Source organism: Tenrec ecaudatus, chromosome 8 (assembly GCF_050624435.1).
Source record: "Tenrec ecaudatus isolate mTenEca1 chromosome 8, mTenEca1.hap1, whole genome shotgun sequence".
NCBI classification, from domain to species: Eukaryota; Metazoa; Chordata; class Mammalia; order Afrosoricida; family Tenrecidae; genus Tenrec; species Tenrec ecaudatus.
Window position 1 is genome coordinate 103,215,555 of NC_134537.1, and position 25,296 is coordinate 103,240,850.

A 25,296-nucleotide genomic window follows, 5' to 3' on the forward strand; every position below is an offset into this window, starting at 1 on the left:
GTTGACACAAGATTATGTAACTACCACAGCCTTTATTGTGTATTTCACTATCTTCAAGTGTCAACTTCCCTATTGTTGAAAATTAGCATCTACCTGATAGAGTTAATCTAATGATTAATTGAACTTAAACATATATGAAAATACATTGAAGAAAAATTCAAGTTCATAGATGTATATATTTACATAAATGCATAACTACCCACACACACATAAACATATACTATAGTAGAAAAGACTTGACCAAACCATTGTTTATTAGCTTACAGATGGAATATTTGATTCAAACCAAGTTTCAGTTAGTCTCAGGTTAGTTTCAGTCCTTCTGTATTAAGGGTAGTTTTAAACATAAGCCAAGTCTCAAACTGCATAAAATCCACAATTGTTTGACTTCAAGGCAATTAAAATTTAAGTTGAAATCTAATTGTAGATTATAATTATCCTCATACTTAATATCATTACATAATTATTGTTAGTACTATTTGCATAAGATCCACCCTTGATCTGTATTTTCAAACTGTGCTTTCCATATTTCCTGACTTGAGAAAAATGTGATCTTAGAAAATAAAGATCAAACAAATGCTTACATGCAAAAGTAGACATATAGATAAATAAAGATTTATTGGTGACAATACTCAAGTAGTTTCTACTGAACAGGCTATATCCTTGACTTACATGTTTTAATTGAATGACCCTGACTTTGATTTCATTGTTTAATACATTTATTAAGGCAAAAGTTGCATACTATTATAAGCCTACAGTTCAATGATGTTTAATAAATTTCGATTCTTGCAAACTTCAACACAATTAATTCTAGAACATTTTCTTCTTTCTGGCACTCCTTGTTATTTGCACCTAGAGTCCTCCAACCTCCCCTAACATAGCCCCCAAGGAACCCTTAATCCAGTTTCTGTCTCCAAAGATTCACCTATCTCAGCTTTACTATACAGAAAAACATTTTTAAAATACAACAACAATAACAAAATAAGACAGAGAGAGAAACCTCAATCAAAAAACAAGCAGAAAATATTAAAATTAATATTAAAATATTAAAATTTATAACCAATTTTAAGTGGACCAAAAAGTTGATCAAATGATAAGGTCATCAATTTTAATGATAGGGTCTTAAATTTAAACCAACTCCCTCTGAAATAATCCACTTCCCATTGTGGTTTTGTGTGTGTGTGTGTGTATGTGTGTGTGTGTGTCCCCATTGTGTTTTACGTAATAGCGAGCACATTCACATTTCTGGTCTATGGTCAGAGGGGACTCACCAGAAACTTAATCTACATGTGTTTCCCCGTGACTTTTTTTTTAACGGAAACAACTTTAAAAGGGGTCAAAAGGGAAATCAAATGATAAGAGGTTACTTTTTAATCTAAGTATATCTGCCATTATTTACCTTACAACTTTCTCTATCTGATAAAAAGGCCAGAGGGCATTCACTGGATGCTAATTCCATGTGTGTACCCACCAAAGTCCTTGTATGTGTATGGGTATTATTTTATCCCAGATGCCAAGATAGATCTTGAAATGTCCTTTTTGATGATGAAGTCAACACCATACCTCTTGAATCTGTCATTCACTGCATAGTAAAACATATGACTTTTTATTTTAAATGGTCAATAGTAATCCATTTTAGGCTCACAAATACCTAGAATATTGATTTTTATGCATTCCATTTCAGTTTGATGACTTTCATTTTTCCTAGATTTATACTTAGTACATACCAAGCTTTGATAATTAATTGATTTGCAGCTGCTTCTTCCTATCTTGAGCTGTGTCCCATCAGTGAGTGAAAATCCCTAAGTCTTTACTCCTGGAGGCTTTACTTCATGCAGAGCATGATGGTCAACTGTGAGAAGGAAGCTGTTTCTTGTACTTTGAGTATTTTCTGACCCCAGGGGCTCATCTTCTGACACTATCTCTAATCATGAGCTTTTTCAGTATGTGACAATGTTTTAATCCTATCAATGTTTGGTGTGCTCAGTAATAATTTGTTCTTAGTCTGGAAGCTGTGCTAAAGCCTGTTCACTTTGGATGACCCTGCTGGCATTTGAAATACCAGTGATATAACTTCCAGCATCAGAGTAACTCACAAGCTACCATTGGAGTCAAACTGAAAGGCAAACTGGTTCAAAAATTGTATCTTTTGAAATCCATTCAAACCAGCTCTTTCAAAATAATTGAGAACATGGTACAACCAGTGAATACCATGAGCATCAGCTCATTGCTGCACTTCATTTGATGTTAAATGAGTCCTTGATGCAAGGTGTTTGTTTGGGTTTTTTTAAATCATTTTATTGGGGGCTCGTACAATTATTATCACAAACCATATATTCATCCATTGTGTCAAGCACATATGTACATTTGTTGCCATCACAATTCTCAAAACATTTGCCTTCCACTTGAGCCCTTAATATCTGCTGCTCATTTTCCCCCTCCCTCCCCACTCCCCACTACCTCATGAACACTTCATCATTCATAAATTATTATTATTTTGTCATATGTTACACTGTCTGAAGTCTACCTCCTGCCCTCTTCTCTGTGTGCCTCCCCCAGGGTGGAGGCTATAGGTAGATTCTTATAATCAGTTTCCCCTTTCTACCCCACATTCCCTCCACCCTCCAGGCATCGCCACTCTCACCACTGGTGCTGAAGGAGTCATCTGTCCTGGATTCCTGTGTTTCCAGTTGCTATCTGTACCAATGTACATCCTCTGGTCTAGCCAGCTTTGTAAGGTAGAATTGGGATCATGATAGTGGGGGAAGAGGAAGCATTTAGGAACTAGAGGAAAGTTATATGTTTCATTGTTGTTACCCTGCACCCTGACTGGCTCATCTTCTGACAACCCTTCAGTAAAGGGATGTACAGTTGCCCACTGATGGGCTTTGAGTCTCTACTCTGCACTTACCCACATTTACAATGATATGATTTTTTGTTCTTTGATGCTTGATAACTGATTCCTTCAACCGCTCATGGTCATACAGGCTGGGGTGCTTCTTCCATGTGGGCTTCGTTGCTTCTGAACTAAATGGCCATTTGTTTATCTTCAATCCTTTAAGACCCCAGATGCTATATCTTTTGATAGCTGGGCACCATCAGCTTTCTTCACCACCTTTGCTTATGCACACATTTGTCTTTAGTCATCGTATCAGGAAAGTGGGCACCCACTGATATGATTTTTAGTTCTTTGACGTCTGATAACTGGTTCCTTCTATACTTCGTGGTCAGACAGACCACGTGTGCTTCTTCCATGTTGGCTTTGATGCTTCTCAGCTAGATGACCGCTTGTTTAATCAATCCAAGGTGTTGTTTTGTGGGATACCATGCCAATGGAAAAGACATTCTATAAGCTCACAATTGATAGTTTTGACAGAAACATTGCATGTGGGGAAGGGAAATGCATATACAGGTAAATGTCTATTCCAGTAAGAACAAAATGCTGCTGTTTCCATGATAGAACTGCTCTGATGTATCAACCCGCCAGCAGGTTGCTGCTTGATGCCCCCTAAGTAATGATCTTATCTTGGAATCATTGGCGGTGTTTTTGCTGGTGGATTCAGCACCCAGATGTGGCAGGAGCCAAGCCAGTGAGTGGAAGTCCACGTTGCTGAGTCCATACATAACCTTCATCCCTACCACTGGTGCCACTTTGTTTATATGTCCAACGGGCAATGGCAGGAGGAGCTGGGGAAAGAGGATAGGTGGTTTCCATAGAAGATGTCATTGTGCCCACTTTATTGGTAAAGTGCTTCTACGCAGAGGTGACCCTTTGGTCAGCATTAGCATGAGACACAGATAGTTTTAGCTTTTCATACCATCTAGGGAGGTCTATCCACACTCCTCTTCTCTGCACCTTCTTGTCACTAATGTTCCAATCACACTCCTTCCAAGTCCCTGACCCCAGCTCATGAATCAATGTAACTATTCCTCCTTCTGAGCAAGCTGAGGGATCAGGTATAATGCTTGAAATTCTGCCCATTGGAAGAAATTTCCTTTATTATTTTCCTTCAGGCGCCTTCCTTTCAGGGAGATCCCTGAGATGGGCTGCAGTGCCACTTCTTCCCAGCAGTGCCTGCACGTCATGTAAACCAAGCACTAGTTTTCTCTTCCTTAGTCAAGTGGTCCCCTGAGGCACAGACTAGGAGAGCGATGATACTGTGAAAAAAGAGTAGAGACAACAGGCATTTCAGTCCCGTCTGCCTTAATGGTCATGGTGAGGGGTTCAGTCTTCACTAAGGTCCAATACCAGCTCAAAAGCTGTTACTTTCGCCTGATTCACTATCAGCAAAAGTATGTGTCAGTTTAGTGTTCTTTAAACCTGTTGTGTTAGTCTGGGTTGACTAGAGAAACAAATCCAGTGACACTCACATATATATATATATACAATGGGGTTTCACCCCCCCCCCAAAAAAAACTGGAATTTTTTCAAAGCTATATAATTTTTAATATAACAATCTTATCACCTTCAAAGTACTCTCCATTACATTTAATACATCTGTCAAATCTGTGATCCTATTCCTGGAAACATTTTTCAAACTCATCTGTTTGGATGGTTGACAGCACCTCCCTCGTTTTTTTTTTTCTTCACCTCTTCTACATCTTCAAATTGCTGCTCTTTTGTGTCCCTCTGCATTTTCAGAAACAAAAAAGTTGCATGGATTGAGGTCATGTGAGCAGTGTGTGGGGCAAGAGTGGCATGCTGGTTTCTGTCCAAAACCATGCACTGAGCTGGCTGCATGAGCAGGTGCATTGTTGTGGTGGCAAAGCCAGTGCCCTGTCTGCCACAAATTAGGCCATTTTTTGTCTCACACTATTATGCAATCTTTTCAAAACCTCTAAATACAAAGCTCTATTAACAGTCGGACCTGGTGGAACAAACTCCAAATGCGCTAAAAGTAGACATTTTCATCCATTTGGGAAGTTGATGGACCTCCAGAATGAGGTTTGCCATCAATTGACATTTCACCTTTTTTGACTCGAGACCATTCATTCATTTGAGTTTTTCCCATGGTGCTGTCCTTGTAAACTGTGTTCAACCTCACAACAGTTTCTGTGGCATTTTTCCCCAAGCAGGAAACAAAATTTCATAGCTGCATGCTGTTCTCTTAATTGGCCATCACTAAAAATGAGGTTTGAGCAAAACTGCTTCTATGAAAAAAATTAGTGACCAGAAAGAACCTTCCCAGGCAACTCAGAATGAACTAATTGTTCGATGCTCAACTAGCAGGGAAAAAAAACAGTGATGAAGGCTCTGCTCAGCCCAGCGCAATTCTGATTTTTGTTTTTTGGGCTGTTGTTTGTTTGTTTGTTGAGTACCCCTTGTATAAGAATGAGCTTTTTATCAAAGAGCATTTGTATCTTAAGAAAACATCCCAGCCCAGTCCAGATCAAGTCTGTACGTCCTATATTAGCCCTTAAGTCCCATACGAGTCTTTAAAATCCTCTTCAAACTCATGGAACACATGCAATGATGCATATCGTGGGGAGATTGCTGGCAGTGGGTGCAAAGTCTGTAGATGCAGTGGCAGCGGAAGCATCTCCAGGGCTCTCACAGGTCTCAGTGGGGCTCTGCAGTTCTCTTGGCTACTCAATAGCATGAAGGTGGAGTAGAAAGAAAGAGACGCTCTTACAGGGCTTATGAAGCCTCTGTTTGGTTTGTCAGCAGGAAAACAAGGCAGAGAGACAGAGAACATTCTCAGAATCCTCCCTCATGAGAAGACCATGCCCACAAGGAGGCATCGTCAGGCAGTGACCTGATTGACAAGGTAGACTCTATACTTACACTTATTTATCAAGTTGACATGTAATTATATAACTACCACACAGACTTATTCAATCTATATGCTGAACATATAATGTGAGAAGCTGAATTGATTAAAGCATGCAGCATCAGGATTGAATTAACAATTTGTGATATGTTGATGACATACTCTTCCTTGAAGAAAATGAAGAAGATTTAAATTATCAGTAAAGATTAAATACTTCTTTATAGAAGGCTTTTCAACATAAAGGAAAACACAGAGAAGTCTCATGATAAACGGGGAAGGGATGGAAGTTGTAAATATCTTATTTTACTTATATTCACAACCAACATCCATGGAAGTAGCAGTCACGAAATCCACAAAGGAGTCGGGAATCTGACTGCCAGCTAACAAGCATGGAAAATATCACCTCCTTTATATGTACATCTTTAAAAACCTTTTAAAAAAAAAGCAACCCTTTGATGGAGAGCACCTTACCTTCACTTGGGTAATTTCCTCCATTATGAATAGTTCATTTGCAATGATACAAAATTATACCAAAGTCGCCCCAAGTCAACAGACGCTCCTACAAGAGTGATAACCAAAACTTACTGGAATATGGGCATGTCTCAGAAAAGCAGTTACATTTCTGTTATTGGGTAAAGCAGGTACAGCAGCCTTCCATTTCAAATATCAAAATAAAATGCTGAACAATACTTCCATAGAAACCACGAGGAGAATCCACTCAGTAGTCTGATCATAACTGGACAATGTAGTTTATATCCAGTCCTTGGCGACCCAGGCCATGCACAACGGACATTTTAGGCTCTGTCCTTTCAAGGCACACGACATTGTTCATAGGCCACACCAGAAGGATTCAATGTGAAAACCCCACTTAGCAAATTGGACTTTACTTCAAACTCACCTGTAGTAGATTTAAATAATTGATGTACTCCTTTGGACTTAAACCTGAAACACCCTAGCATGATAAAAAGCAGATGACTTCAATCCAAAGGTTAAGAAATTGGTGGTCTTTAGACTTTATTCCTGATCTCTTGCTTTAAGGGTGCCCAATGAATTGTGGCCTGGAACTATCATATATTTATTACCCTCCTGGCTCATTCTCTCTCTCTCTCTCTCTTTCTCTTACAGTTTTATTGGCACATAATATACATATCATACAATTAAATAGTTCATTCATATCAAGAAAAATTATACCAAAATTACCCCAATTAGAGAACATTTTCCTCTTTTTTACGGTTAAATTGCTTTTACATTAGTTGTATAATCTTAATTATTTCTAGTGCTCAGTCTCCCACCCTCTTGCATACATTGTTTACTCCCCCAACTCTCCCACCCTCCCATCGTCCACCCCCACCCCTACATCCCCTATAAATCTTTGCATCAGTTTTTATCTCTGTGCATCTACTCCTTCTGTGATTCATAAACTGGAAAGACCCTGTTTACAGAATCCCTGTGTATGTGGAATTGATGACAGAATTATAAATCTTGCCCATATTGACTTGTCCATGTATGTATGTCAAAATCATTGTCCGAGTGTGCTGACAAGGGATAAAAAGAAATCAATTTTATAATTTTATTTAAAGTGTTATTAATTTTAAATTAATGACACTATCAATAGAAGCACCTTATGTCCCATGGGGATAATTAAAATGGTCTTTGTCATAAAATGACGATGATGTCTTTAAAGTGAACCAGAGACATATAAAAACCATAGGTATATAAATGAATTTTGGGCTCACCAAATTCTAACCCCAATCTAAGAACAATTCATTCTTATGACATGACCCTACTGAGTACTTGCTCACATTAAGTGATCACTGCAGAGACGGGTGATTTAGTACAACATGGTGAAGAAACCAGAGAATGTCCAGTTATCAGAAAGAATAGACTCTGGAACTTGTCTTGAAGCAAGCAGTCATCTAAATGACGAGTCAGCGAAGTCCACACAGAAAAAGAATACAAGCCTGTATGACTCAAGGATTGTAAATATTATCCAAACTGAGAGGAAGGAATGATATCAGAGCTTAAATTCTGAACACCTGGTTTGCAGAGGACTATGGATTATAGTGGAAACTGAAAACAGATTTGCAGGGTCCCCAAGTGGGTTAAGCCTCCAGTGAATCCCCTCTGAATATTGCCCAGGGATGTGAATTGCCTCTCTCTCATGAAGCAAAGAGTTAATTACAGCAGATGAGTGAGGTTAAAATATAACACCTTTTCATTTGATCTCCTTTTTGACCTATTTTTAAATTGCTTCCGTTTTTAATATTTCCTGCTTTCTTTTTAATTAATGTGTTTCTGTTTTGTTTTGTCATCCTTTTTTGTTTGTTTTCATCCCATTTTTTGTGTTTTGTATGATTTCTTTTGTTCATGAAATCTAGGATAGGTAAATCTATAGAAATAGTCACTGGATTAATAATTACCTAAGGACATGGCAGGAGAGGTTGGGAAAAATGAGGAGATAGCAACAATAGTATGAGAAGAAAATGTTCTGAAATTTATTTTGGTGGTGACTGTACAACACTTCTTAATATAATTAAGTGAATAAACTGTATGACATGTGAATTTCATACCAATGAAACCTAAAAGAAAAGAAATCCAGTAATGGCCTGCATTGGGGAAACATGTTGCAAAGCACCCCTTAAGATATTTTGAAGCAAAGATGTCGATTAAAAAGTTTTTCTAAAATTAATTTTATTGACATATTTACATACAGTATAATTCAGTGGCTTACATATATCAAAAACAGTTGTATATTCATCACCACAAAAATCAAGAATAGAAAATCAGTTTTTCATTCTTGTACCCATTATCATTTGTGCCTCATTTCCATATAATCTCCCCTGCCATAAACCCCAAAACTGTTTAATCTAGTTGCTGTCTCTATGGATTATTTTATGCTGAATTTCATGTAAAGTAAATCACATGCAAAAATCCCAACAGTAGCAGCAAAAAACAACACAGAGAAACCTGAACCAAAAGAAAGCAAACTATAATAAAAAGAAGAACAAGTGTAAAATGCATCAAAAGGGAAATAAATGATGACATGTTAAATTTTAACCTAAAGTTTATATCTATAGAAATCCACTTTCCAATGCACTTTGTGTGAGGATAAGGTCATTCACACCTTTGGGCAGAGGGAATTCAAAGGTGACGTAATCGTGTGGGAGCTCTATAAATGAAGTTTAGACTGTCACTGTCACATGATTGATTTCTGCCTGTTAATCTCGTATCTTCCCACATTACTATGTCTCTGGATTTTTCCTAATAATTTCTTTGTTGAATCAATGAAATATTTCACATATTAAGACATTGTGTTGGGTGGGCTGCTTGGTCATAAGGGTGCAGTTGACTTTGTTTTGTGGTTTTCAAAAGGTGGAAGGGAGAAAGAAGAGGGGAGATAAAAAGAAGGAAAAGTGATAAGGAAAGGGAGGCAGTAGGGAAAAAATAAGAAAAGTGGAGGAGAAAAATAGAAAGAAAGAACATAAAATGGATGCTTGATAAAAAGAAGAGAAAATGGAAAAGGAAAAAGAAGGGAAAAAAGAACAAAAACAACTAGAGCTCTGGGTGAGAACTTTGTAGCTGTCGATGCAAGATTATGGGTTAGTCATAGTAAGCAATTCTGGTGTGAGGTGTCCTCCTGACCTGGTCATGGGTGATTTGGTTCAGAAACTTCTGCATTGAGTGCAGTCCTGCTGGATGATAGGGCAGGGGGAAATTGTCAGCCTGAGCCTGGACTTGGTTACTGGTTTGTGTGGATAGATCACCCCTGCTTGCTAGTGGGGTGCAGGGACATCTCCAAGTTAGAGGCTGGGCCTAGGTGATGGTGTAGTCTAGAAAGATGCCCAAGCCAAGCCATTCCCTACTTTCTGGTAGACCATGGAGGGATCACTGGGCTGAGGCTGTGCCCTTTTGCTGGCTGGACACAGCAGGAGAGTTCCTAACTTGGCTTGATCTTACTTGCTGGTGGGACACTGAGAGATGGCTGGTACTTCTTATTGGCAGATTACTTAAAGAATCCCTAAGCCTGACTGAACTCTGTTTGCTGGCAAGGCATAGAGAGATCATTGGGCCCAGCCTGGGCCTTGCTTCTGGTTGAGTGTGGAGAGAATGGCTAGCTGGACCTTCTTGCTGGTGGAATTCAGAAAAAAGCAAGATATCCCTTTTAGACTTAGCTGTGCCTGACCCAAGCCATGGTATTTTCAAACATTATATAGGTATGTGAAAGCAAGACAATGAATAAAGATGATTGAAGAAGAATAAATGTTTCTGAATTAGGTGGTAGCAAAAAATGTTAAATATCTCATAGAAGAACAAATGAATGTGTGTTGATCATGCTATTAGGAGGGCTAGTCCCTGGAGGACTTCATGCTTGGTAAAATTGAAGTCGGTGAAAAAGAGGAAAGCTTTCAAGAAGATGATTTCACACATTATCTGCAACAATGGGCTTAATCCTAGCAATGCTTGAGAAGATGGGGGGGGGGGGGGAAATAACACCTGCATGATGGTACCTGACAACAACAACAACAACTAAATGTGCCGGCTATTTTTCTAGATGTTTCAATAAAGAAGGCCCATTCCTTACTTTTGAAGTCTAGTAAGAGAATAGATAAAGTATTTAGGAATGACAACATATATGTCATACATCAGGTATATGCACAGGGTTTCACTAAATCACTCTGTTACAGACAGGTGGAGATACTAATTCAAGGACTAAAGATGATAAAGCTCATATCACTATTTTACATTCCTGCTAAGTTTACATTTTTGTCTAATACAGGTGAATTAAAGTCACATAAATCCATATACCACAATTTAAAATATTTTGCAACCAAAATAGAATCTTAAAAGTTTACTTTGTGGAAAATACTCCATTTTTTTCTATTTTTGGTTTCACTTTTGTCAAGTATTCTCTAGACCTCAACATACCACTCAATTCATATTTTTGTATCTATTTCCTCAGAATCATCATCCAGATCAATATTTAGAACCATTTTAGTGCTTTTCACTTTTTAAGACACGTGACAGTTCAAAGATTATTGATCGGTGCTAGGGAATTTGGCATAGAAGTCACTGCTGTTGTTCTGTGGAGGGGACTTAAGAGACTGTATGGAAACTCAAAATTGTCATTGCCACTTATAGGAATTGTTCAGGGTGATCAGTTTGGACTCTGTCAGCTTCATTATGAGGATAGTTAATTTGGTAACATTTGGAATACTCCCAGGTGAAAACTGAGTGGTAAATATCAACATTATGCCCTTGGAAGGCTATTGGGCTTTTAGAATCAAGTTCACCACAGATAGGATGTTATGATTTTCAGTGGGAATATGTTGAAACCTAAGTAGAAGTTTGCAAAGTGAGTCACCTCTGTTCTTTCATGTAAGTAAAAGATACCTTTGTGAATTGACCTTAAAATTCATCTATGGCAATAATCTATGGTTAACTGCTTGAAATAATAATTAATGCTAATGGAATCGATAATTAAGAGCCATCCTCAATTTTAATTAAACATTCAGGCATTTTAATTAAGCAGTGTTGGGTTTTGTCTTGAGCCTGAAGGTCTGCTGTTCTTTGACAGAGGACGGGACAACTGAGTACAGGAACACCTACAGCCACATGAAACTAGGCTCCCACTCCACTACCTTCTCTTTTCTTTTGTCTCTTTGGCTGATGGTTGGAAGGGGAAGTCCCTAGGACACTTCTGGAATTTCCCTCTTCCTTTTGCAAAGAGCAGGATATAGATTCATAGGAACAGCCATCAAGTTTCATTGGCATGACCATTTTTTTCTTATTCATTGTGTGTGTGTGTGTGTGTGTGTGTGTGTGTGTTTAGGAAATTTGATGTTACTAGCCCTTACCAGAAGCTGCAACAAGATTCAGAAGATACTGAATAAGGTAAATCCATTGTCAGATGGATCTTGGCTGAAAGCAGAGAATACCAGAAATATGTTTTCCTTATATTTTATCACTATGCCAAGGCATTCAGTTGTGTGGAATATAACAAACCATGGATAGCTTTGAGAAGAAAGGGTATTCCAAAACACTGTACTGTAATCATGTGGAATTGTGCGTGGATTAAGAGGCAGTTGTGCAAACAAAAGAGTGGGATACTGCGTGGTTGAAACTCAGGAAAGGTGTCTGTCTCAATTGTATTCTCTCTCCATACTTGTTCAATCTGCGTACTGAGCTAATAATCTGGGAAGCTAGATTATATGGGGGACATAATGCAACATCAGGATGGATTGTTGTTGATAAATGCCATCGAGTCATTCTGACCCATGGGAACCTAGGCATAGCAGACTGAAACATTGCCTGGTCCTGTGCCATCTTACCGTTTTCCTTATGCTTCAGCCCATTGTTGCAACCACCATTTCAATTCATTTTGCTGACCGCTCCTCTTTTTTGTGGTCCCTCTACTTTACCAAGCAAGATGCTCTCCCAAAACTGGTCTCTCATGACAACATATTCAAAATATGTAAGATAAAGTCTCGCCATCCTTGCCTCTAAGGAACACTCTGGCCTTGCTTCTTCCAAGGCAGATTCGTTGGTCCTCCTTACTCAATGGCCAACTTTCACAGGCCTAAGAGGGAATCGAAAATGCCATGGCTTGAGTCAGCACACCTTAGTCCTTGCTTTTCCATATTTTGAAGAGGTCTTCAGCATCAGATTTAACGAATGCAAGCTGTCTTTTGATCTCTTGATTGCTGCTTGAAAAAGCATTAATTAAAAAAACAATAAAAAAGAAAAAGCGTTGATTGTGGACGCAAGCAAGACAATTTTTTTCTCCATTTTTCTGACACCATTTGTAAGGATTTGGGTCCTCTTTAAATCGGGTTGTAATCTACACTAAAGGCTGCAATCCTTGATTTTCATCAGCAAATGTTTCACGTCCTCCTCTTTCAGCAAGCAAAGTTATGTCATCTGCATATTACAGGTTGTTAATAAGCATTTCTCCAATCCTGATGCTACATTTGACGTCATATAATCCAGCCTCTTTGATGATTTTGTACAACATACAGATTGAATTAGTATGGTGACAGGATTCAACCTTGTTCACACATTTTCTGATTTTCTACAATGTCGCATTCCTTTGCTCTGTTCACACAACTGCCTCTTGATTCGTGTCCAACTTCATCATGGTCACAGTGAAGTGTTCTGGAATTCCCATTCTTCTCAAGGCTATATAGCATGCTATGTTCCACACAGTCGAATGCCTTGGCATAGTCCATAAAACACAAATGTTTTCTAATATCTATCTGAAAGGAGTGAGTAATTAAAAACTGTGGGCCATTCTGCTGTAGTGTCTCTAAACCACCTGTTCTTTGGACTTGACTCAGAGAACCCACTCCTAAAGGTGAGACTAAACTTTAGAGACTAGAACACCTCAAATCTGCCTAGTAGGTGGGTGACATTGAGAAGGTTAAAGTACTGTTATTCTGAAAGTATTTTTTGTGCAGCAGACCAGTGCATTATAGTGGTTGGGAAAACTGAGGCACAGTATATGATATTGTCTTTCCCTTGAATATCTTCAGATAAGTGGTCCCAAATTCACATTTGTTCTATAAGGACTTGCAGGCTACCCTGATATTAAAATTCAAGAAGATTGTTTTTCGTAGTACCACCATTCCAGTTAACCCTTCTTCATTGACTGGAAGACTTTTGTTTGTTGGTCTTAGTATCAAGATTTTGAGGTTGCATTTATGTGCTATTGTGAGTAAAGATACAATATACATAATTGTGCATATATCAGTTCCTGTCCTTTTTTTTTCTTTTTAAGACTTTAGGAGTTTGATTGTTGGTTCATCAGGTATTTCTATTTCTAGTTTATTTTATTATGTGTGGTGCTTTTTTTTCCATGGAATTTTTACCATTTTAGAGTCTCATAAACAATAGATAAGAATTCGATATCTCCACATCCTCACTCCTGGTTATTTCTTCTTTGTTTTAAGTTTATCATTGCCATTTTAATTGAGTAAGCCAGTATTTCATTGCAGTTTTGATTTATATCTCATTAATAAGCCAATAACCAGAGCTCTGATGGTGCTGTGGATTAGGGTTTAGACAGCTAGTCACAAGATTAGTGGTTGAAAACCACCAGCGGCTCCTCAGGAGAAAGATGAGCTTGGCTGCCCTGTCACTCAGAATCAACTGGTTGGCATTAAGCTGAATGGCTAATGATCAGGAATATTTCCCCCCTATATGTTGGTTGCGTGCCTGGCTTCTTTGGTGAAAGTCTTGTAAATCTCCTTTTTTAATATTGTGGTTAGGTTGTTTACACTTTTTTGGTATTGATTTGTGTTTACATATTTTAGAGATTAGATTCTTATCAGTGAATTCATTCTCAAGGATATTTTTTACAGTCTATTGGTTGTCTATTTACTCTTAATAAAGTCTTTTGATCAGCATGAGTGGTTAATTTTTAAGTGTCAATATCTTAGATTTTGTCTTCTATTACTACATTTGTCATAATTTTTTATTATATTTTCATTGAAACACATTCCTTCAAGAAGTTTGTGATTTTAGATTTAACATAGGTATTTGACGCATTTGAAGTTATATTATGTATACGGTATGAGTTATGTGTCCTGTATTATTTTTCTGCAGGTGCATATCTAATTTTCTCCCCACCATTTACTAATGAGATTTTTCTCTATCCCTTTGAATGGAGTTTGACACCTTGTCAAAAATCATTTGTCCATAGATGGTTTGGTTCAATACTGGGTCCTCAATTCAATTCCACCAATCTATTGATATGGTTTCCATTATGAATGTTGTATATTATTATATTTTAAGTCAAACTTTATTTCTATCACTTTGAATTTGAGATCATAATTTGGGTTTATAATAGCCATCATTTGTCACCAAGTAGCATAATAGACTTCTGTAGGAAAATATGTACTAGTATGTCTTACATCTTTACTAAAATATAGTAATTAGCATTTATATTGAACTATTTTCCATAAGATGGAAAGTACAATGTTTAAGTTGTTTAAAGGGAATAGATATAGGTGGTTTATGTTTGGTTTTTACAGCTTTCAGGAAAATTGGTCCATATAAAGCCAGTCATGGAAGAGGTTGGCTGAAGATTTTAATATAGACATATAATGACATCTTTGTTCTCTTAGTAAGTTGGTGACAGTAGAAATATCAACTGTAATGTTTATTTTCCCATGATTAAGCAGAGAAATGTTCTGTCAGGTCCTTTCATTGTTTTGTATTCTTAATATAAAGGTGAATGACATCCTTATGAATCAGATTTCAGTAGAAGACTCACATATTATTGGTATCATATTGTTCAAGACCTTTTTCCTTTTGTAGAAGTTCATTTAAGTGTTACTCCATTGAGGTGCTTTTACCATACTCCATATTTCATACTTTTTAACATTCCATTTGGATGGAGGAAGACTGGAATAGCTCAGAAAAGCCTAGTTTTAAGATAAAAAGTTTGTGTGTGCCTTTTAAAATAATGTAAATAATTGCAGGTGTTATAACCACAGAAAGGTATTTTATAAGAATAATGGAAAAGGAAATTTATAGTCAATGGAAGTTCAGTACTCTGGATTGGCCAAAAATACACAATTCACAAGAAATCAAAGTAATGCAGTTTACTTTCATCTGGCTATAGATCTTAAAAAGTTACTATTCCCAAAGCTCTACCTAGTAACCTTCTAAAATTGCTTTTAAATAAGTTCTTAAATTGTAGCATTAAACAAAAAGACAAATTAAATTTAACCAATACTGCAGTTTATCAAAAGGCACATAAGAAAATCCAAATATTCTGTTTGGGGGAGTTATAAAAACCTATATTTTAATGAAGTTATAAATATATATAATGTAATTATTTGCATAACTTCCAATAAGGGTAATGACAGCTATTAAAATCAGATATTTTTCTTAAAAAAGAGGAAAAATATGTATCCCTATTATTTACCAGTAAAACATGTTCATTTATGCCTACATTTCAGCATTCACTTTATGATGTCTCCAATAAGCCAAACCACCTGTAAAGGGCATAGGTGTTTATTTCTCAGTGTGTCAAATTGTCCTTAATTTATTGATGCAGCAAAGTCCACTCTGATTGTGATGCAAAAAACAGGAGATAATCTGCTTTGCAATGAACTTTCTATAGTTCAATTTCATATAGGCAACATGCTCCATGAAAAACAATATTAACGGAACTGTGGGTTTTAATTACTGAAAACAGTTAACAGGTAATTATAATTTATTTTGTTTAGCAATCTAAGATGCGCAGCCCTCAGCAGTTCCAGTGCAATTTCAATGCAGCGAGGAACTCGGGGAGCTCCGTGGAGCTGTTAGTGTCGTGAAGCCTGCGGGTGAAATGCATGCAGACTTCTGCTAGCTCTCAAATTGACCTCATTGTTTTCATTCTCGGCAGACTGACCTAGGCCACTCAGCACAGCTTTTATTGTTCCGTATGTTAGCGCATGTTCTCTTTTTACAATAAATTCACGACTACCAGAAGATATCACTTTGACATTCATGGCATCCGGGCCTTCACAACCACCATAAATTTCCTCTTCTCCATCCATTATGCTCTCATGAAATCTTACTCACTTCCACAGGAATTTTAGTAGCTTCCAGGTGAGGAAGGATGCACCGAGTTTGCTTCTGGCTAACCATCTGGTGGAAGTACCCAGTGCCCTAAATTATGTTTTGATATTGTCAAGTTTGAGACTTTTTGCTTTGTTCTTCTTCAACATTGCTTTGGTTATTAGGGATTTCCTTTCTTTCCATATGAAGGTACTTTAAATTGTTTTGTTTTTTCTATTTGAGAAAAGAATGTTGCTGGAATTTGTATCAAATTTGTATTGAATTTGTAGTGTAGTTTATGTAAGATTGGAATTTCTACTGAATTAAGCCATCCAATCCATAAGCATGCTTTGACTTTCCATTTTTGTAAGTCTCCTATAGTGTCTGCGAATAATTTCTATAATTCTCATTGTACAAGTATTTTGTGTTCCTGGGCAGGTTAGCTCCTAGATATTTGGCAATTTGAGGGCTACTGTTATTGATATTTTATGTATTTATTTTAATTTTTCAAGTACTCTTCTCTAGTGTAGAGGAACCTAATTTATTTTTGTGAATTGATCTTTACTTTAGCATGGTTAAATTCTTCGTTTATCTCTATCAGTTATATTGTAAAATCTTTAGTATCTTTTATATATTAGATTATGCTATCTGCAAGTAGACTTTTACTCCTTTCTTTCAGTTTTGAATAGCTTTATTTCTCTATCTTACCTTATTGCTTCAGCTATGACTTTTAGAACAATCTTGGATAAGAGTGGTGATAATGGACATTCTTGTATTTCAAGGTAGAATTGGGGTCATGATAGTGGAAGGGTGTGTGTGAGGAAGCATTAAAGAACTAGAGGAAAGTTGTATATTTCCTCAGTGCTATACTGCACCCTGACTGGCTCATCTCTTCCTCGTGACCCTTCTGTAGGGGATATCCAATTGTCTACAAATTGCCCCCCCCCCCCATTCACATTGATATGATTTTTTGTTGTGAGTCTTTGATGCTTGATACCTGATCCCATTGACACCTTATGATCACACAGGCTGGTGTGCTTCTTCCATGTGGACACGTTTGCTTCTCAGCTAGACAGTTTCCTGTTTATATTCAAGCCTTTAAGATCCTAGATGCTATATCTTTTGATAGCTGGATACCATCAGCTTACCTCACCATATTTGCTGTACACCCATTTTGTCTTCAGAGAACGTGTTGGGAATCTGAGCATCATGGAATGCCAGGTTATTAGAACAAAGTATTCTTGCATTGAGAGGGTACTTGAGACCCAATGTCCATGTACTACCTTAATACTTAACATATAAATACATATATATATAGATCTATTTCCCTATCATTATGTATGAATATATTTACATATGTACATGCCTGTAGTTAGACCTCTATAAAGGTCCTTTGCCTCTTTGTTCTTTCCTCTATGTCCTTTTACTTTCTTTTGTCCCCTACCATTGAGTGTTCTTTTGCTGTGTCTTTTTGTTGTTATCTTTCCTCTGTCTTCTGAATTCGTATATGTGTGATTTTCAATCGGTATCACATATATGACACTACATGCATATAATTACAACAGCATTTAACATATGAACAACAGTTTAAATCACAGTTCTTCCACCCTTTAACATATGAGCAACCTTAGCACAGTAAACCTGTTCCTCAAATGCTTCTCAGTCAACGGTTCTTATTGGTGTGCCCTCATTCATACGAATAATAAAACCTCTATTAAATGAGTTAACTTTGTAAACTTTTAATGCTTTGAAGCTCTTTCCTTTCCATTTGGAATATGTCATTGAGTAATTCTTGCAAAGCTGGTCTATTTGTTTGGAAATTACTTGATTTTTCTCTTTGCTGTTAAATTGCACCTTTTCACTCTTGATTGGCATTTTTGTTTTGTTCAATATTTTATTCGTGTGATTTTGTTCTTTTTTTTAGAGTTATGGAGAAAGATCCACATGGATTTTTAGGCATAATTCTTGGTATATTATATTGCTCCTTTATTTTGCTGCTTTCAGAATTATCTCCTTGTTTTTTGTTTAGGAGTGTTTTATTAGTATGTGTCATGGAATTGATCTCTTTGTGTCTCTTCTCTTTGAAGTTGTCATTGCTGTTAGGTGCCTTTGAGTAGCTTCTGACTCAACCCTCTGTACAACAGAAAGAAACATCCTCACAATAGTTCATAAGAACCATTTAAGCTTATTGTTGCAGCCACTGTGTCAGTCCATCTTGTTGAAATCCTTCCTCCTTTTTCCTGACTCTGTTTTTCCTGATGTCCTTCTCCAGGGACCAGTCTCTTCTGACAACATATGCAAAGGATAAGAGATCAAGTCTTGTCATGCTTGCCTCTAAGGAGCATTCTGGATATACTTTTTCCAAGACAGATTTTTTTTTTGTTCTTTGACAGTACACTGTACTTTCAAAATTCTTTGCCAGCACCATAATTCAAATGCATTGATTCTCTTTTTGGTCTCCCTTTTTCAGTGTCCAACTGGCACATACATATGAGGCAATTGAGAATACTATGGTTTGGGTCAGATGCACCTTCATCCTTAAAATAGCTGTGTTAGTCGGGGTACTTTAATGAAACAAATCCACAGAAACTCGTGTATAAGAGAAAGTTTTGTATAAAGGTTAAGCGTGCATCAAGAAAGCATCCCAACCCCATGCTGCCCAAGCCCACAAATTCAACATTAACCCATTAATCCATATGTCCAACGCCAATCCACAAAGTCCTCCTCCGTCTCACTAAATAGGAGCAATGATGCCTACTGCAGGAGGAAAGCAGAGTCAGTGAGTGTGTACATATCTCAGCGCTGGCCTGGGTCTCTACAGAGGTGCTCCAGCATCCAGCTTCAGGGTAGATCCATGTGGCTTTTCCTCAGGGATGTCTTGCAGGAAGTAGAGCCTTTCCAGCTGAAGCAGGAAATTGGCTAAGGCAACTGCACCCTAGTCCTACCATCAGAAAGCAAGAGATCAGAGAACTTGAAAGGCGAAACTCACCGAGCTATTTATCCCTCCACCTTTCAATTAACCCCACATGTGTTTATCGGTCAAGTTGGCACAATAAACTAACTACCTCAGTGGCCTTGCTTTTCAACACTTTAATACACAGCAGATTTACCCACTGCAATGTGTCCTTTGATTTCTTGACTGTTGCTTCCATGAGCATTGATTATGGATCCAAGCAAGATAAAATCTTTGACAACTTCAATCTTTTCTCTGCTTATCATGATGTTACCTACTGATCCAGCTGTGCAGGTTTTAATTTTATTTAGATTGAGTTGTAATCCATATCGAGGGTTGCAATCCTTGATTTTCATCAGTAAGTGCACCAAGTCCGCCTCAGTTTTAGCAAGCAAGATTGTGTCATCTGCATGCTACAGACTTTAATTAGTCTTCCTCCGATCCGGATGGCACATTCGTCTTCATACAGTCCAGCTTCTATGATCATTTTGCTCAGAAATTGTGTAGTTCCCTGTGTTTGCAGTCTTGGCTCGCTCTTCAAGTTTAGATTACTCTATTGTTGAAAATTTGTGTTTCTGACTTTATTATTGTCATAATTCTCTGAGGTTCTAGTAATAAATAGGACATTTCTTATTAGAATCCTACTCATCCTTTTGAGTTGGTTTACTTTTTACTTTTCTCTTATTTCTCTTGAGACTTACTTTGCTTTCTAGTTTGCTTAGTCTGTCTTCTGTGAGACTGTCACTGAGTGCCTCTCCTGCTTTATCTAATTCAGTTGTTTTATTCTTCAGCTCCACCAATTCCCTTACTTTTGTTTTGTGATGTTTTTTATTTATTTTTGAAAACTCTCAGATGAACAGTGCTCTGCATTATTGTGACGTCCACGGGACAAATATCATCTTTCGCCTTTTCTTGGATGATCCTTTTTTTTCTATCTCAATTCCCTATGTTTTACTAACTTATCCTGAACTTGGTCCAGTTTTGTACCTTTTCCATTTTTATTTTGCTTCTTTCTTTGCCTTCTTTTTGTTGTGAAATACTTGGCTACCTAGTCACCCTAGTGAAACAGTGGCCACATGTCTGGCTGTCAATCAAAAGGCCATGGCCTGCATCCACCATTCATTCCAAGGAGAAAAATGCCATAGGCTACCTCTACAAAGACATTTGTGAAACTCCCTCACGTCAGGTAAGTTTGCTATGTATCCAAATGACCTAACAACAGTGAGCTTCCTTCCTGGATGGCACTCTTTACCGTGCTGGCTCAGGAGTTCTGTCTGTGGGCTTGTTCTCTATGATTATTCACACATAGGCAGTGAAGTACTTATTCAGACACTGTCATACAAAGTGGGGCTTGATTTTCCTGTGGCAAGAGTGTGAGGCTCTCTGTAGCTTTCCCTATTGGAGCCCTGCTGCAGACATTCCCATGATATCTTCCTATGGGAAAATTCATATCTATTGTCTCTATGAGAATTAAGTATGTCCCTCGCTTTACTGTCCTCATAACTCCTTCCTTTCCTAGTGTCTGTCCACTATGGATCTAAGCAAGATTCAACAGTACGCTCACACAGTGTCATGTGCCCCTCTTGACCTTCTCTTTGCTGCATGGCCTGAAAACTTCCATAACCTATGTCACTATTTTAAAAAAGCAATCAGAGTGTCAGCAAAACCCTATCCACAAATGACTGGGCTGGTCTAGAACTCCCAGTGTTCCTGGATAGGACCTCCAGCTTTCTGTTCAGAGTCCGCCTCTCCTCTCCTCTCCTTCCAGACCCACCCTACCTCTCCAACACCTCCGCTAAACTCGGTTGTCAGTAGATTTGCTGCTAAATGAGTAATAGGAACATCTGCTCTTGTCATGATCTTATCCTGCTTCTAATTTGTTCATTTTTTATATAATTTCTGAAGTTCTTGGTCGGTACAAATGATTAACACACTTCACACACATCCAGGGGCACCTCAAAAGAAAGACTTGGTGGTCTTCTTTTGACGAAAAAAAAAAAATCAACATTGGAGACCAGAAATATAGTTCTACTCTGACACACATGTTTCACCATGAGTTGAAATAATGCAATGACAACTAGGCTAGTTTTATACATTTACAAGAATAGGAGCCTCCCCATTGTAACTGTCATTTTAAAACATACAGCATTAGAGGGAGATAGATTTGTTGCATTTCAAACAAAGAGAGTGATTTGCTGCACGGACCACTCACTTAAAGGTTTAACAGTTCTCTAAGACTCACCTTTGCCAGATGCATCTTCAAAAGGATTTCAAGCATCAACACTTAAAGAGACTGTATAGCTCTTATTTTGTAAGTAACATTTTTATTTGGAATCATTAGGAATAAATGTCTTATTTGTGATAGTTTTAAATGTATAGAAAGGTTGCAAAAATAATGCAGAGTTCATAATGAGAAGGCTACAAAAAATCCATGGAATTTGTTATTGTCTTTTAATTACACTTTTACACAGCTTCTGGAAGCCCCGTCATATTCGCCCTTCACCCAGTTTCCAGGTCCCCTCGTGCTGTCATCTTACACTGCTGTGAAGCATGGGTCAAAACAAAGGAGAAGCCAGCCTGGATGCATTAGCCAAACTTCAGAGACTGGCAAGTTTTACCAGCTTGTCCATTAACGTCTCCTTTACGGTGATCCCAGGATCCAATTCTGACAGCATTAAAAATAAAAATTAATCCTCTTCCCACACAATGCTCATTCTTTTCTAGCATGTATGCCCAAATATCAATATGTTCAGTCCCATACTTGGAACTGAATAATTCCTTTGATCTCTGCTGAATCTTAGTGGGAACAGTAATTAAGCCTGTTTCCTCTTGCTTATCATTCTTCTCTTTTCAACAGCGAACTCACCTCTTTGTAACACTTCCTGTTCTACATGAAACAGAGGGAGAGTACATGTCTGATGGATTTTTAAAATGCTTTTATTTAATTTTACCAAGGACACCCTGGGTAAAACCGTCTTGTATAATCCTTCCATCCTTCCTTCCTTCTCTTCCTCCTCTTCCTCTTCCTCCTCCTCCTCCTCTTCTTCTTCTTCTTCTTTTTCTTTCTTTCTCTCTCTCTCTCTCTCTCTCTCGCTCTACCTCTCTCTTTTCAGAAGGAAAACATTTAGGTCAAATTTGCATGAATTGAAATTCACATGGATTTTACCTAGAGTCAGTAGAATACTTTCATAGCACCCACAGCGAAGCAGAGAAGCAGCCCTTGGTGAGCAATGCTTCTGATAATGTTGGTGAGCTTTTCTTTGTGGGACTGAAGGGTCACTCTTAGGTGCAGCCCAATTGTACTTTAAACCTCAAAGAATAATGGTGACAGGCATGTTCACTTGGTCTGGGAAGATACAATACATTGTTTCCTTTTTCATTAATCATTTTATTGGGAGCTTTTACAGATGTTATAACATTCCATAATTCAAGATCAAGCATAAATATGCAATTGTTACAATCAGCTTCAAAATATTTTCTTTTTTCTTGAACTCTTTGATATCAGCTCCACTTTATTCCCTCCCTTACCCACTCTACCCCCAGGAACCCTATTGTTCTTATTCTATTTTATTACTTGTCATATCTACTTTAATATTTATCATATAACCAGTCACTTACAATTGTGTTATTCACTCCCTTGAAGTGGGATTATATATTGATCCTTGCTACCAGTTGTCCCTTCATGATGACCCCATCTCCCATATTCTCAGGGAATCATTACTCCCATTTCTATACACCGCTATTGTTTCTGAAGGGTTATCTATCTTGGTTCTCATGCATCTAACAATTTTAATTATACAAATGAGCATATGCAAGTCTAACAAGATTAATGAGGTAAAACAAAGATCATAATAATAAGGGAGGACATATTAAAGAACTAGGATAGTTATGGGTTTCACCAGTGCTCTGCTACACCCTGGATTTGTCATCCCTACAGTGTGACTCTTCTGTGAGGGACTGCCTCTCACAGGTGGATTTTGGATTTCCACTTTGTCCAAACTCCTTTTCATCAATTTGATTACTTGTTTTTGAACTTCTGACACCTATTTTTCTCAACACCTCATGATTACACAGGCCGGTGTGCATCTTCCATGTGGGCTTTGTTGCTTCCCTGCTAAATGGCTGCTTGTTTAACTACAAGCCTTTAAGATCCCAGATGCTGTATCATTTCATCGCCAACACCATCAGCTTTTTTTCACCATATTTGCTTATGTACCCATTTTGTCTTCAGCAATCATATCTGGAAAGTGAGTATTGTACAGTGCCACATTATTAGGGGGAAAAACCCACGTTTTTGTGCTTAGAGAAGATTTAAGTAGATGTCCATGGTCCATCTGTTTCCTTGTTGTATATATATACATGTATAGACAGATACAGCTATATTTATATATTTACATGTATAAATTTTAATACATTTGATTCTGAAAGCAAATTTGCTAAGACAATCTCAAAAATGTCGCTCAGGTATGGTCTCTTTAAAGGATTGCGTAACCAAACTCAAACCAAATGCACTGCTGGTCAAACGGCCCCTGTGGGTTTCCAAGACCCTAATTCTTTACCGGAGAAGGAAGCATCCGCTTTATTTTGAAGAGAAGCTGGTGGCTTAACAATTGCTGAACTTGTGGCTAGCAGACCAACACATGTATAACCATTAAAAAGCTTAAAGTCTTGATAGTTGGGGGCGGGGGGTGAGGTTGGGGAGAAAAAAAGAGAAAAGCTTAAAGTCTTATGTATATAAACAGAGACATCTCGTTGCTCTTTCAGAATAAAATAAATAAACCTTTGCACCTGACGTTTATTTCCTTTCCAACCAATGTCAACTCACAGTTGCTCAGTTTAGTGATGCATGTAAAAAGAAGGGAGGCAATTATTTCTAAGAGTAGCCAAACCTGTGTTCACAGGGAGGCGAGAAACTTTAGTATATTTAATTCACCTGTTCACTGAGTAAAGGAAAGGGCAAAAGGCAGAAGGAAATTTAATTATGTGTTTTCTCCCCTATTTTAAATGTCTACTGCTTTGAACATGATTACAGGTCTGTAACTGTTATAACAGCTACATGGACCAAACAAAATTAGAATTAAGAATTTGATAATAGACTAGTTTCATTTGCTTCATGTTTGTGTTTCATATTGCTAAATGGTAAATCTTTATAGTTTTTGACCTCACTAATATGAATCTGATATTGTAAACATGGGTTCAGAAAAAAACTTAATTGACACTAATAAGAAAGTGTGTTTTGTCTTACTAAATTAACAACTTGAACAAAGACTACTGGGTGAGAAATTTGGGACGTGTTTTGTTCACTCACTAAATCCTATCAACTCTGCTTTTCGGGTGTCCTTTCTTTAAAAATGACCGCCCCTACCAAGTACTGTCTCCTTGGCTTGTGACTCAGGGAGAGACCCTATCTGTGTCAGAGTAGCTCCATGGAGTTTTCCAGAGTTGAGTTTTTGCTAAGCAAATTAGCAGGTCTTCTTCCAAGGCAACTTTGGGAGCAGTTGACCTTCCAGCCTTTTGATTTAGTCTAGTGCCTTAACCAATTTTACCACCCAGGGACCCCCTGAGGAAAGGTTTTCTTCATGAAAACAAGATCTGACTTCATAATTTTCAGTTATTTTGGCTATCTAAACAACATTTTCATAATTAAATGAAAATATTCTCCTCCAAAACCCTCTCAAAACTCATTGAAATTGCCCCTACTGAAGTACTCCCTAAAAGCAAGAACACTGTGTGATCATGAGATGTCGATGGGATCAGATATCAGGCATCAAAGAATCAAAAGAACAAAAAGCATATGGATGTGAATGAGGGGTGTGGGATACAGAAGGATTTATCCCAAGCTGTCTCTCCCAATTATATGCCAAACAGCTGCTTGTGAATGACCATACACTTGGAGGTCATCAGAAGTAAGTCAGGGGTTATTCTCCCTGAGAGCTATCATCCATCGACAGCAAGGAGTCACCACTGTTTATCCCACAACAAATAGGGCCCACTACCTTCTGATAAGGATAGTAGCTGTCTGTC

The 25,296-nt window shown here is 37.7% G+C and overlaps 1 pseudogene; it reads right to left on the bottom strand.

The window, feature by feature from the left end:
* Positions 1-15,955: 15,955 nt before the first annotated feature.
* LOC142455500 (elongin-C pseudogene) lies at positions 15,956-16,318 on the bottom strand (annotated as a pseudogene).
* Positions 16,319-25,296: the final 8,978 nt, after the last annotated feature.